The 13,195-nt window shown below is 29.5% G+C and overlaps 1 protein-coding gene across 2 annotated transcripts in view; it reads right to left on the reverse strand.

The window, feature by feature from the left end:
• Window positions 1-13,195, reverse strand: part of brat (brain tumor) — a 37,641-nt gene that overhangs the window by 17,482 nt on the left and 6,964 nt on the right. Inside the window, exon 2 of one of the 2 annotated variants that reach the window (XM_035078475.1) lies at window positions 3,468-3,580. The exons of the other annotated variant lie outside the window; for it this stretch is intronic. The gene's annotated coding sequence lies outside the window, so the exon portion shown is untranslated. The remainder of the gene's footprint in view (window positions 1-3,467; window positions 3,581-13,195) is intronic. 2 annotated transcript variants of the gene reach the window in all.

Here is a 13,195-nt window from a genome sequence, read left to right on the forward strand (position 1 = left end):
GGGAATAAAATTTATCATTTTCCAATTTACTCCATGGGAAAGCAATGATCGAAACTCTACCGAGGTATTTCTTCAAATATTTTAATACCGACTGAATAACTCTATTGTTAACATTTAATCTATTTCACGTTTATTTTTTTATTTTTATTTTTTATAACCACACAACAATTTTATTCATCAATCCTAGTAAACTCAAATGACACAAATACACAATAACGTTTGAAAAGTGTTGAAATACGATAAATTTCTATTTTTCCTCAATACTGTCTCATACCATGTATCTAAAAGCATCAAGTAGGCGTAAATAATTTGAAAAAAGTGAACGACAAGTCAATGTTTAATTGCGAATATAATTTTTACGTTTTCGCCCAATCTTTCTAAGAATAAAAATTACAGAGTCTTGTGTTAACATATCGACTAAAATATAACATATTGACATTTAATATACATAAAGTAAAATTACGGGTCTAAAAATTGGAGGAGTTTGACTGTAGTATGAACAGAAACAAGGTACCATATCTTAAGAAAAAGTTAAATCATGTGTCTAGATGTGATGAACGTAAAGCAAAGTCGTCTCGTGCAAGCGATAAATGGTTAGGTCTATCTCACTCGCTTCAAGTCTTGATGGACTTGTGCACGCGAGGACATACAGGACAACAAAAATATCCTCTTAGTTATAGTCTTTGTCTTCCTCATTTCCCCTTTCCCCACCCTCAATCATTCTTTCCCGTAATGTATTGCATCCTTTTCCTTCATACTTGTGTATTATTTTGTTCCCCTTCCCCTTCATTCGTTGATTCTCCTGCACATTGCAATCAAGTGTCCCGCGAGCCAGAAGACTCTATGACGCCTCACGCGCATTTCTAGATTTAAAAATAACAAAAAATACTGACACTGCGATGATAATAATAATAGTAACATGCCTCTAGGGCCACGGCGTGTATATAAGAGAAGAACGCGTGAGAATTACACAGCCACCGCGAGAAGATCCACCTCAGGGAATTTCTTGACGGTTATCAGCGGCGCAAAAATTACTGCACAAACTCTATGGTGCATCATGCAACAAACTATCTTCTGTTATTATTTTCCGTAAGAAGAATAATAAAAATTTTTGTGTTTCGTACAATAATAATAACAACAATAATGGAGATGAGACACGTGGAAAAATGGTTTTTCTCTCTGAAAAAGTGTTGATATAAGTGTAAAAGAGAATAATTATAATTCAAGAAATTCTTGTAGGCGGAATATATTCCCTACAATGTATCTCTCTTCTTGAGTATGGAATGCAAAAGGAAATGTAAACCAAAGAGTTCGCAGGGCAAGTCAAGAATTGGCAATAAGAAGAATAAAACGAAGCAAGTGAGCGAACCAGAAGAAATTGAAGGAAAGAAAATGAAATAAAAAGAATCAAGAGTCTAGAGACTCGGTGTATTTTTCTAAGTCTTGGAAATTGAGAATCTTCGATAAAGTATGATTTTCTTTATATCTTTTTAGAAACTTGTTACATTTCAATAATAAATGTTACCAACTGTTGGTAATGGACAAATTGACGCTTATTATTATTATTATTATTATTATTATTATTATTATTATTATTATTATTATTATTATTATTATTATTATTATTAAGAGCAGTGGTAGTAGAAATAATACGAATTCGTTTACTCGTTGGGAAAACTAACAACTGCGATTCCTTTGTTCGACGAGTCAGTAGGGTGCGATGACTCATTGGAAGACTGGACTTGATACTCTACAACGTATTCACTTGCCAGGTTCTCTTTGTCTTTCCTACGATACTCACATTCTGTTATGCTTTCGCCTTCGCATCAATGACACCACAACAACCACCAAGTGACATTAGTACCGGCTGCTTTAGTCGCGGCCACGAGTTAAGACATTCCTTAGAAATTAGGGACGTAATTACTGGCCACCAGAGACAAATTCTCATTCTATTCTTGCCAAATTCCAATGAAAACAATTCTCTTCCCGTACTTTAACTCTTCCACCCTTCTTTCTTCATAGTTTTAAGCTTTTCTTATCAACAGAATTTTAAGTTAATGTTTCTTTCTGAATGTGAGTCGTTAAATTAATCATAAACTTTATTATTTTATAACTTTTTAATTAAGTTACCAATTAAATAATAAATCTTGATGTAATTTCCCTGTTCGAGTTTATAGAATAATGGTCTAGTATTGTTGATTGTAAATTTGTTTTTTCAGTTCAAGGTGGTTAATTTTAATAACAACGATAATAAAATTAATGATGGCCGAGATGATCAGCAATGGTAGTTGTAGCAGTAGCAGATGAGATGCAAAAAATTATAATGTTAAAAAGAATCATACATATGAGAAATTAATTCCGTATCATTCATGAATATCATATAGGATCAAGGGGTGACATACTTGGTGGTAAATGGTGTACCACCGTATACATGAGACATTAATCAATTTTACAAGAGAACCTTGGTATACCTATACTAAAGGTGATAAACTCTCTGCTTGTGAAAATGAAGCTCATTAATTGTTGGATTAATTAGTATCATGTTCACTTTTTGGTTTATATAGCAGATAAACTAATTTACGAATAATCTATAGATATTCAACTATTTTACGCTTTATGCATTCAATGATTAATTTGAGAATTATTTTTAGGGAAATACATATAACTTTAACGCCTGCGGGCATTTTTAAAAATAATATCAACTAATAGTAAGCCCACAGGGTTTTTAGATTTGGAAAAAATTAATTTAAAAATAAAAAACAATGTAGTTTTTTTTTTTTTTTACTCTTTTAAGTGAAATTATTTTGTATTAATGGAAAATTAATACTAAAAATTATATTTCGAGTTCAAGTCAGAGATTAAAATGACACAAAAAAACAGTGATAAATCTTAATAATTTTATTTTTTTAAATTGACAGAAAGTTGATAATTAAATTGATTTGTAAAATTTTTTGATATCATTAAAAAGTCATTAAAAAAAAATTTTTAATGATAGAATATGATAAATTCTATTAAAATGGTTTTTATTTCATTTTGAGACAAAATTACCAAAATTTTTTATTTCCTAGTGATTTTTTAATCTCAATCAAAGCGTATATTTTTACTCCATTTTATAAATCACTTGACATTGTCAATTTTTAGAAGAGGTTAATCGACCCGGCGGCGTTCAATGATGTTATTTTAGATGGTTACCAATCCCAAGAAAAGATTTTAAAATTTCATTAGAAAGCAGTCTTGTTAGCAAATGTAAAATTTTCATGCTGAATAGTATGGTTGATATAAATGAGAGAAATAAAAATTTCTCATGAAATTTTCATTCATCAGACATAGGGTAGATTATGGTAAACCCAAGCCGGATTGTGTAATTAATCCGTTGATTAATGAATTAATTTCCTGAGACGTATATTAAGAGAACAGGTGGATATGTCGGAAGTGGAAAGATATGAAGTGTCAGAGGATTATCTTACCTTTCTTTCCTAATTCATCAATTAATTCTATGCCTAATGTGCTCCTGGATATTCAATAATAATCACTGAACGGTAAAGTTTAATACCGCCTAATACAGTCGTCGATGACTCACCTGTAACATGAATAATAAAAATCTTATTAGCAATAAAATAACAAGTTGTTAAAGGATGTACATATTTGTATATGATAGTTCGTACTCACTTTACGCCAATAATATAATTATTAATTAAAAGTTAATACAATAGTGAATTCATCTGTAACGTGCTAGGTAATATGATAACACGTAGTAATAAATCATAGTAAATGGTTCATTTATTAGTTTAAAAATAAAAACATTATTTAAAATTGAGCTTTTAACAACCGTATAAAATAACTGAGAGTATTATTCAAAAATGTATCAGTATTTTATATGGCTGTATAAATATTTGAACGAAAGCGTTACTCTCGCGAGAGTAGTTGTGCAATAATTGATGACGTGATGTAGTCTTCTTGAGGTTAAAACTACATAGAGCTTAGGAATTATACCGAAAAGCACTTCCTCACTCGAAAATGACATTGAAATTGATGGCACTCAATTTCAATCCGTGAAATCCCTCTTGATTTTCAACAGAGAGATAACGTTATTCCATTTAATCTCGCTTCCAGTGGCCACATCTTTCTTCCGGCATTCAAATGATAGAATTATATTCTTTATATTTTTTCACCTTTTTATATATTATATAAATGATTATCTATCAAGCTGAGAAACGTAATAAAAATCAAATATTAATGGGATATTATTTTTCAAACTGTCTAGAACAAGGAGAAATTTTGTTCTCTAAATAAAAACATTTTTATAATCATTTCATTTCGTTTGCAGGGTGGCAATTAACCTTTTGAAGTTATTTTAGCTAATTTTTACTTCAAATTATTCATTTAAATGAAAAAGTAATAACTGTTGAGTTTGAATCTAAGCTTTCATAGTAAGGACATGATTATCCATTCAACTACCGTACCTATTCAAATGGTAATATAAATTGTATATCATGTGACTTTGATAAACCCATGAACTCAACATGTTATTTTCATAAATTTAATTGAAATCTTTTGGATGTGATGCAACAGTCCAACTCCCTTGAAAGTCATTTTTTGCAGATATTATGTCGAATTGATTCAAATAAAAGTGACTTGAATGTTAAAAAATTATAGAATAATTAAATCAACTATATTTATTAAAATAATTGATTAAAAAAAATAAAAATAGAAATTGAATTTCGTGATTCAACTTCATGAATTCTAATAGAATGTATTTAGGATTGTAGGTTTATTTTGTCAATTTTTTTTTCTTTCATAAATCGATCAACATCGTAAACACGATATCTCGATTAACGGAAGTTGGGTGAGACTTCCGGTGCAATTGATACCGTTTTTATCCATTCGCTGAATCCATACAACAGTTTACTCGTGATACTCAATAGCATAATATCACTTAAAGAGAATTGAAAACACGCGACAAAGAAGAAGTATAAATTTTGTATAGTAACAAAGAAAGTGAATACAAAATTGATTCGATAAATAGCAGTGTCTTTAAGTATATATTGGGACAAGTCATGTATTCAACAGATATATATGTCAAGACAGCAATAAAACTTTGTCAGCCTACAATTATCAACATAAACCTCTTATGCAACAATAAAAGTCAAAGTTGCTCACTTGGCTCAACGTATTTTCTTATTCACAAAAGCCTCACATCATGAGGACAAGAAATCCTCTAAAGTAAGTAATTACTGAAGTTCTTGAGTCTGAAATTACTGGATGTAAACATGTAGAGTGCTGCATGTTTGTTAATTGCCGGTAATGACTGGCGGATACTTATTATGTGAGAACAACATAAAAGTCACAGATGGTTGCAGTCTGACAGTCAAATTATGTGAGAGAAGAACTGGATTTAAAAATTCTAAGAGATCGAAATGTGGATTTTCAAATGAGAGTATGATGTACTTTTAGCAGGAAGTGGAGACCAAGTACAATTTTTCACTTTTATCTCGATGTTCAAATAATACATTAGTTTTTTAAATTATTATTTAATATTTATGTTTATTATATGAATATGTTCATTGTAAAATGCAGAAAAAATTGTCAAAAATATATTCTATACATTCATTTTCTCTTCATTGATTTTTTTTAGCATCTCTTTTATTATCTTTGCTAATTTAACATCATCTTGAACCTTGCAGTTGCATGAAAATCTCTTAAAACCATAACAAAAAATTTTTTCAATTTTTTTACTTCATTTTTGAATCTTTCTTCGTATTCGTTTTAATCAATAAAACTTCTTTGAACTCAAAAACTTTTTTACCGTCTATGTACGTCTACATTCAGACTAGACGTTCCATTTTACAAAACATTCCTTAATGAAACGTAAATTTTTTTGTCATTGTTTCCATGAAAAATCTTTACATAATAATTTTACTAAATTAAAGGATATATAGATATATTGCATCATAATGTATTGAAAATCGAACACCAAACCATTCCTCGCATAATTTGTACCGTTAATTTCTCTTGATGAACGAGAGAGAAAATAGTAATGTACACTTACTCTAATTACTAAATATCTATTGTTTCAAATAGAAGATAAATCTAGATTATGGTATTTAATAATGATCTCGAATTTCTTGAACAGCTACTCGCTTTATTTAAACTATTGTTTTCCAGTTTGGCAAACTCATTTCACTCCTTGTCATTTTGACACCAGAATTTCCGCTAGAATTTGATTAGTAAAGTTAGTAGTTGGATAATAACTATAATCCAAAGTTCAAACCACATCGGTCAAGTTTCTGACCATAAAGATTGAGTCCCAGTCTCCCGGGAAGGACCTTTAGGATTATTATTATTATTACTATTATTATATTCAAAACTACATGATAACCACTATTTTAGATGCAAAATAAACAGAGGACAATTACGGAACGGACAATCACTGTATAACTATTATGTTATGAATGTAGAGAGAGAGAGAGAGAGAGAGAGAGAGAGAGAGAGAGAGAGAAAGCGGAGTCATTGATGGTACAAGAGTTTGTTGGTTATTGCAAAGCTTCAAACGGTTTTTCCTCAGATTTGTTAAAAGGTTTCTGGAGGTGCAGCATGCCCTGTAGTACATTTAAACGTTGTTCTTGTGTATGACTATGAAGAACAAACGTACAGGGGACGACAACGTAATGAGAACCTCTGTGGCAAAGTAGTCCAGCCTTCTCTCTAGTTCAGTCATCAACAACCCCCGATATGCCCGACGGGTATAGGTACCTACATTGCCTCTCCCTCAAACTCAATGCTTAACGAGCACCCACCAAAGTACCCAACGACGATGTCGTCGACTTGGCTGACGGTAGTGGTGAGTGCCACGAGCTGCTGGCATAAATTTCCGGGAGAGAAACGCCTCGAGGGGAACTACCTAAATGGTGCAGATATAAGATATCACTCTGACTTCATCAGATTCGTTTCTAATTAAATATTACCTTTAAGTTTATGTCGTACTTCCCAAACATTTAAACTCTGCATAAAATGGACTGTCCAACTTTCTACTGAAATACTTTGTTTTTATTAAAAATTTTCTATTAAATGCTTAGCTGAATAAAACAATTTATTTATCGTTACTATGATAGTTATTTTTTTTTGGGAATTGTAATGTACCAGGAACCTAGAAATAACGTGGAATAGTCATTTTTCGTATTTTCCTCTTTTCATTCAGCCAATATAATTATCAGATTATTCAAGAATTTTAAAACAATTATTTTTTGTTCGAAAGTAAATTTTTTATGACTATAAAACAAATATTCTCAAACAAAGGTGAGACAGTTTAATAAAATATACCCGGAAAAAATTACTTCCTTGAAGTAATGTAGATATATGTAAATAATTGCAAAGAAAGAATTATTTTACTTGTAAATTATAAAAATTATTCCAAAAGATAATGTAATTGTTAAAATGGACAAATTAACATAAATTGTAAAATATTTGGTTATTTTAAACATCAGACTTTTTATGTTAAAAAAACGTTACTTTCAAATAATTATAATTTATTATTCATATTGTTTTATTGTTGATTAGAATTAATGTCATAAACTAAGAACGTTTATGTTACCGAATTTATGTTAATTTGTAATTAGTATGAGCATCGATTGGAGGAATAAAAATTAAAGAACATTCTCAACATCTAATTTATGAATCTTTCTTATCCATTATTGATAGGTATCTCAAAAAATGGTCACTTTGTATTGCAAGGAAATCATCATGAATAAACCTCTATCTCCAATTTCTTTATCTTCCACAGAAATTTGCAAAGATGTTGAAAAGTTGCACTTTAAAAACAATGGATTTTTCTGTTGTAGATTTACGAATTACAAAACATATAGATGTTGTTTTCCATCCGAAGAAAAACACGTGTCAGTTATTGGGTAAATTTCACTGAGATCACTTTAAAAATGAATATCCCAAACTTTCTTTGTAGATAATAGCAGCATAGTAGGTATATAGTCTTATCGACCTAGTAGCTTTTCTTCACTATACACACGTGACACATGTGTGCGTAATGACTCTATATTTTACGCATAAGTATACGTACATAAGGTATAGTTATCTATCTTGTGCTTGGTGGTATATATTTACATGTTCCAGAAACCCCTTCAAGTCTCGCTCCGGTCTTTAGCTTCCTGTTGCGATACCACCAGCGATTCTGACTTCCTTCTTTGTCGTATTGACTCGACCTAGGTCGTTGGGAGATATACTTTCCTCTGTTGGTGTATACGTGTATCTTTTTAAAACTTGACATAAGAAACTTAAATTGGCGTAAAAATCATTTGTATTCTTTACGGGAATGTCCTCGAAGCTTTATACTATACGAAAAGTTTATAAATTTACCGGATATGAGGAGAGTTGATGCTTTTTGGTAACTGTATAAAATCTTTGTAAAAGGTTAAGATAGAGCTTGATGGATCAGTTATCGAAGGAAACAAAATAAAAAAGATCGTTGGTGAGAAAACTGACTAGAGATCTTCAGTCTATTTTAGAGATTACTAACAATAAGAAAAAAATATAAATGTGAAGAAGTGAACTAAAAAGTAATAAAAACGTAGAAGACGTATGGTAAAGTCGAAGAGTTGAAATCCATGTTGAATGTGAAGATCCATCATTTTTCTCACCATTGTCTTCTCACTTCGTTGCGAAAAATAATTTTTTTTGAGATCATGATGAATATTGTATCTTGAGTCTCTTTTTCCACTGTAACATTTACTGAAAATAAAAATTAAGTTGAAAAAGATTTCAAAAAAATTTATTATAGGTCTAATCTGCTTTATTTAAATAAAAGCGTCGTTTCAGCCAAAATTTTCCCTTTTTTCTTTAAACTCATGAGTTTTGTGTTTAAGAAAATGATGGAAAGAATTTTGTTTTGAAATTCTTTCGACTTAAATCAAGAAAGGTACTCGGAGTAAATAATTAATAGTAGAAACTTTTTGAAAAATAATTAAAAATAATTTATTTATTTAATCTATTTATTAATAATTTTGAAAAATAAAATTTACCAGTTACGAATTAGAAGCTATTTAAACAACAACGTGTCCGCATTTATTGCACTTTTACATTACTCATATGTTCAGTGAATTATTAAATAGAAGGGGCTTGTGACGGTTGCGACGCGTATTCAATTTTACTTTTGTAAGTTTATTAAAAAGTTAATTATTGAAATACATCATAACTTGTTACATTATTTAATGTTCTATAAAAATTAAAATAAATGAAAAATTCTATGATTTGAAACGTAGTGTCAAAAGAAACTGATGGATTCATCAAAGCAGAAAATTGTGCAGTAAATATTATAATAAAAAAAAAAAAAATAATAACTTTCAACAAAGTGTGAGTAGAAAAAGAAAAGAGACCATTTAGTTGGTAGATCGAATTAAGCCAAGGTTACACCTGCTTTTTTGGTCGTTATTTACGGCTCTCACAACCAGATGTAATGCTTTGCAAAGATACTTCATGATTCCACGCACAACATTTCTGCTTACTCAGGCCTTTGATCCATTCTAGCGTCCTTCGTGGTTCTCCACCATTACCACAACGTTGAAATACAAGAGACCTCAAACCAAGTTCAGCATTAAGTAGTCTGTCATACTATTATTTCTCAACACTACTCCTGTTTTTTTGCACAATAAAAAAATCATATTTAGTGATAATACAAAGAGTTACTATATAATGTAGCTTTTTTCTGATTGTTCAAATAGCATTATGAAGTTAGAAAAGATTTTAATTGCAATTTATCGAGTTGGAGCTTCATTAAATCACGTAGTTATTGTAATAATAGTTTATAATTACAATTATGTAGCAACAGATAAAAAAAAAATTTCAAATACAATTCATTGAAAATAAGTAAATGGTCGGAAAAGTAGTGCTGAATTAACCTATCACATGTTGATTATTAATGAGCTTAGTTAACTCTGATATTGGGATTTTTTTTCTTCTACAGTCGAATTCATTTAATTTTTAGCCCCGTAATTATACTTTATTTATATTGAATGTCAATACCTTATAGTTTAATCTATATCTTAACACGCGACCACGTAATTTTTATTCTTAGGAAAAATAGCCGAAGGCGTAAAAATTAGGAGTTCGACTGTACCCAGATTATTCATTAATCCTAATGAATCTTTTAGGATTACTAATTCTATAATAACTTTTCACTTTACAAGCATTAAAAAATTTAATACATTCCAAGAGATTTTAACAAAATTACATCAATGGCTGTCAGAGAAATATTTTTCATAGAAAAACTATAGTTTTATTCGTATTTAAATTTTAGAAAAACATTTTCAATTGATTAATATAATTAATATGTTGCTTAAACGGTAACTTTGAAAAAGTATTAAAACAATCGTTTCATTAAAGCTAGTTTAATACAAGAATGTGGACATTTATATCGTCTAATAATTCAACATGTAAAGATTTATTATTAGCTAATTAAATCAATTTCGTCGAAAAATTTTTTTTACTGCAACAAAGGATTCCCTAAATTAAAAATATAATAACAAATAGTTGATAAATAAGAGAGGCATAAGTTTGGTGAAATTTTACTCAACTTTACGCGCTGAAATAAACTTTGGAATCTAATTAGAGAAGGAGTGATACGTGTCTACAAGAAATTCACTTGGAAGCGTCTTCGTATCTCTTACAAAGAAAATTCATTTCTTCAATATTAATAAGTAAACCAATTTATTTTATTAAGGTTTAATGATATTTTTAATCGATATTTTTTGACACTTAATTTCTTAACACACTTTAGGAATAATTATTTTCCCTCTAAGAATTGAAATTGAATGAAATGTTCAAATGGAAAAGTAGAAAAGTCAATATAAAGAGAATAAGATTTCAAGAGTGAAAAAGTGATAGGAGTAGTAAGAATCACGACTCGAGGAATTTAGTGAGCCGGAAATGCTCATGCACGTTTGCTGAATGACAAAAGAGATTCTCTTGTCGTCCTAGTTGGTGAGTACAGAACTCAGAGAATCAACGTTGAAGGTGATGATTCACGTCACTTCCCGATTACAAGATTAAATACGTCTTTCTACTTGCTTGGATATTTCATCAGGCAAAAATAAATGAGAATTCTCTCGTACTCGTTTATTCGACTTATTATAAGAGCAAAAATTCTCTTGTAAATTTCCTTATATCCTTATATCCTTATCCTTATTATTATGCTTCAACTCCCGGAAGCAAGACTACCTTTTAATATTAATTATTAGATTAGCTTCAAAAGCAAATATTTTTAATTATTTTAACTGATAAAGAAAGCATGTTCTAGTTACTTCTAAAGTTGTTTGATGTGAATAATAAACTGTTTACGTGAGAAATAGAATAATTCATAAATACACTTTCAAAAGAGCAAGAACAACGATAGACAAATAATGAGGAAATGTGGAAAACCACTTCCTGCGATAATAATATATAATGCGATGAGTTTAATTCCTATTGGACGACATATGTTACAAGGAAATATGTGTTGAAAGCTTTTAAAACTAATAATTATTCATTTACTACAATGTTTTTCTCAATAAATATAATTTTACCCATTTAACCCTCTATAACTCAAGAATATGCATTTTTAATTTTATGTTGTTTACGGGTAATTAAGACAAAATAAAATTAGACGTGTTTCGTAGTTTTTTATTTATTCAATTAGTTTCCAAAAAAATTAGAAAAACAGGGAGTGTTGCCTGGGGGGCAATATAATGTCAAAAATCGAATCATATAAATTTAGCAGTAGGTTGAACGGTATGTTGCTCACAGTCTACATCGTGATATAGAGGATTAAATCAAATGAAAACAATATCATGAAGCTACAAATATTTGTTTCATCTTTCATTTCATTTTATCCTGGTTAAATAATCTTAAATAAAAATTGTGAAATTTTTTTTCTTTTGCAAAATTGATTAATATTGCGGTATTTAATGCATCAAAAACATACCAGAATTCAGAGCTGATTGAAATGTTCATAATTTTTATTTTTCATGGCCCGAAATACTATTATTGGATGAAAAAATGAAAAATCGTTAGAAGAGCGACGGGAAAAGAAGTTAGCCTAAAATTTTTGGTACAAAATACCGGATATTAACCTAAATGAAAGCACGACCTTGATTGTATATAACGAGACAAAAAAAAATGAAAGTTGGATGAAGAGGTCTTTAAGCGTTATACAACGACTCGTAATTATGCGAACAAGAAGAAAGAAGCAATGCAAAGAAATTCTAAGACTATTTCGCAGCATGTTCGCTCAAAAAATGGTAAATATGTATGGTGCATAGTTAACGAGTAAATATATAAGAGTGAAAAAAATTAATAAAAAGAGAAAATTTAACTCTACTAATAGGAAAAGGGAATTATTCATGATTCCTGTTAATGTAATAAAATGAATTTGCTTACAATGTTAAACCACAATAATGTTTTCTAGCTGGCATATGGTCCGGCAATAATTAGGAACATATATATATAGAAATATCACACTCATTTTATTTGCGGCTACGCGATCTGTTATGTTGGGTTAATTATGATTTTACAAATACGAGATCAACCGTGCTTGAAATTGGGCTGTGCCATGATTAAATAGGAAATTGAGTCAAATTGCATGAGTGTAATCATTAATTTCATATTCAAATTGCTTACTCAAGATTGGATAAGAGAGAGGAATACGTTAATTCTTATCTCAGGATACAGAAAAAACATCGTAAAGACCAATAAAATGCCTATGCTTAAGAGATCTCATAAGAGATTATTTTTATTTGTATTTTATATTTTTATTTTACACGCAGGTTGTTTGTCTTTGAATATTATATTTTCAAAATTCTATAGAACAAACTGTCAACCAACTAATTTGACTTTTACGAGTTATTAGTGCTTCTAATGGTATGGGTTTATAAAAAATACTTATCAGTTTGACGTTTTGGAGAAGAAATAATTTAAAACCCTTTTTATTGAATATAAAAAATTCTAAAATCAAATTTCATCACCTTTGAAATATTTTAAGACAGTAAATTTTGTTATTATTTTGTTATTTAATAATTTTTAATAATTGTTCGAAATACTTCCAAGATATATGATTCATGATATGATTTGATTGTAAGAAGCTGTTTTAATCCAATTTGACTAAACAACTGAAAATTGAATGGGTATTTTTTTGTTAACTGTGCACAAAACCCAT

Source organism: Chelonus insularis, unplaced genomic scaffold (assembly GCF_013357705.1).
Source record: "Chelonus insularis isolate UGA/USDA-ARS -01 unplaced genomic scaffold, ASM1335770v1 contig_116_pilon, whole genome shotgun sequence".
NCBI classification, from domain to species: Eukaryota; Metazoa; Arthropoda; class Insecta; order Hymenoptera; family Braconidae; genus Chelonus; species Chelonus insularis.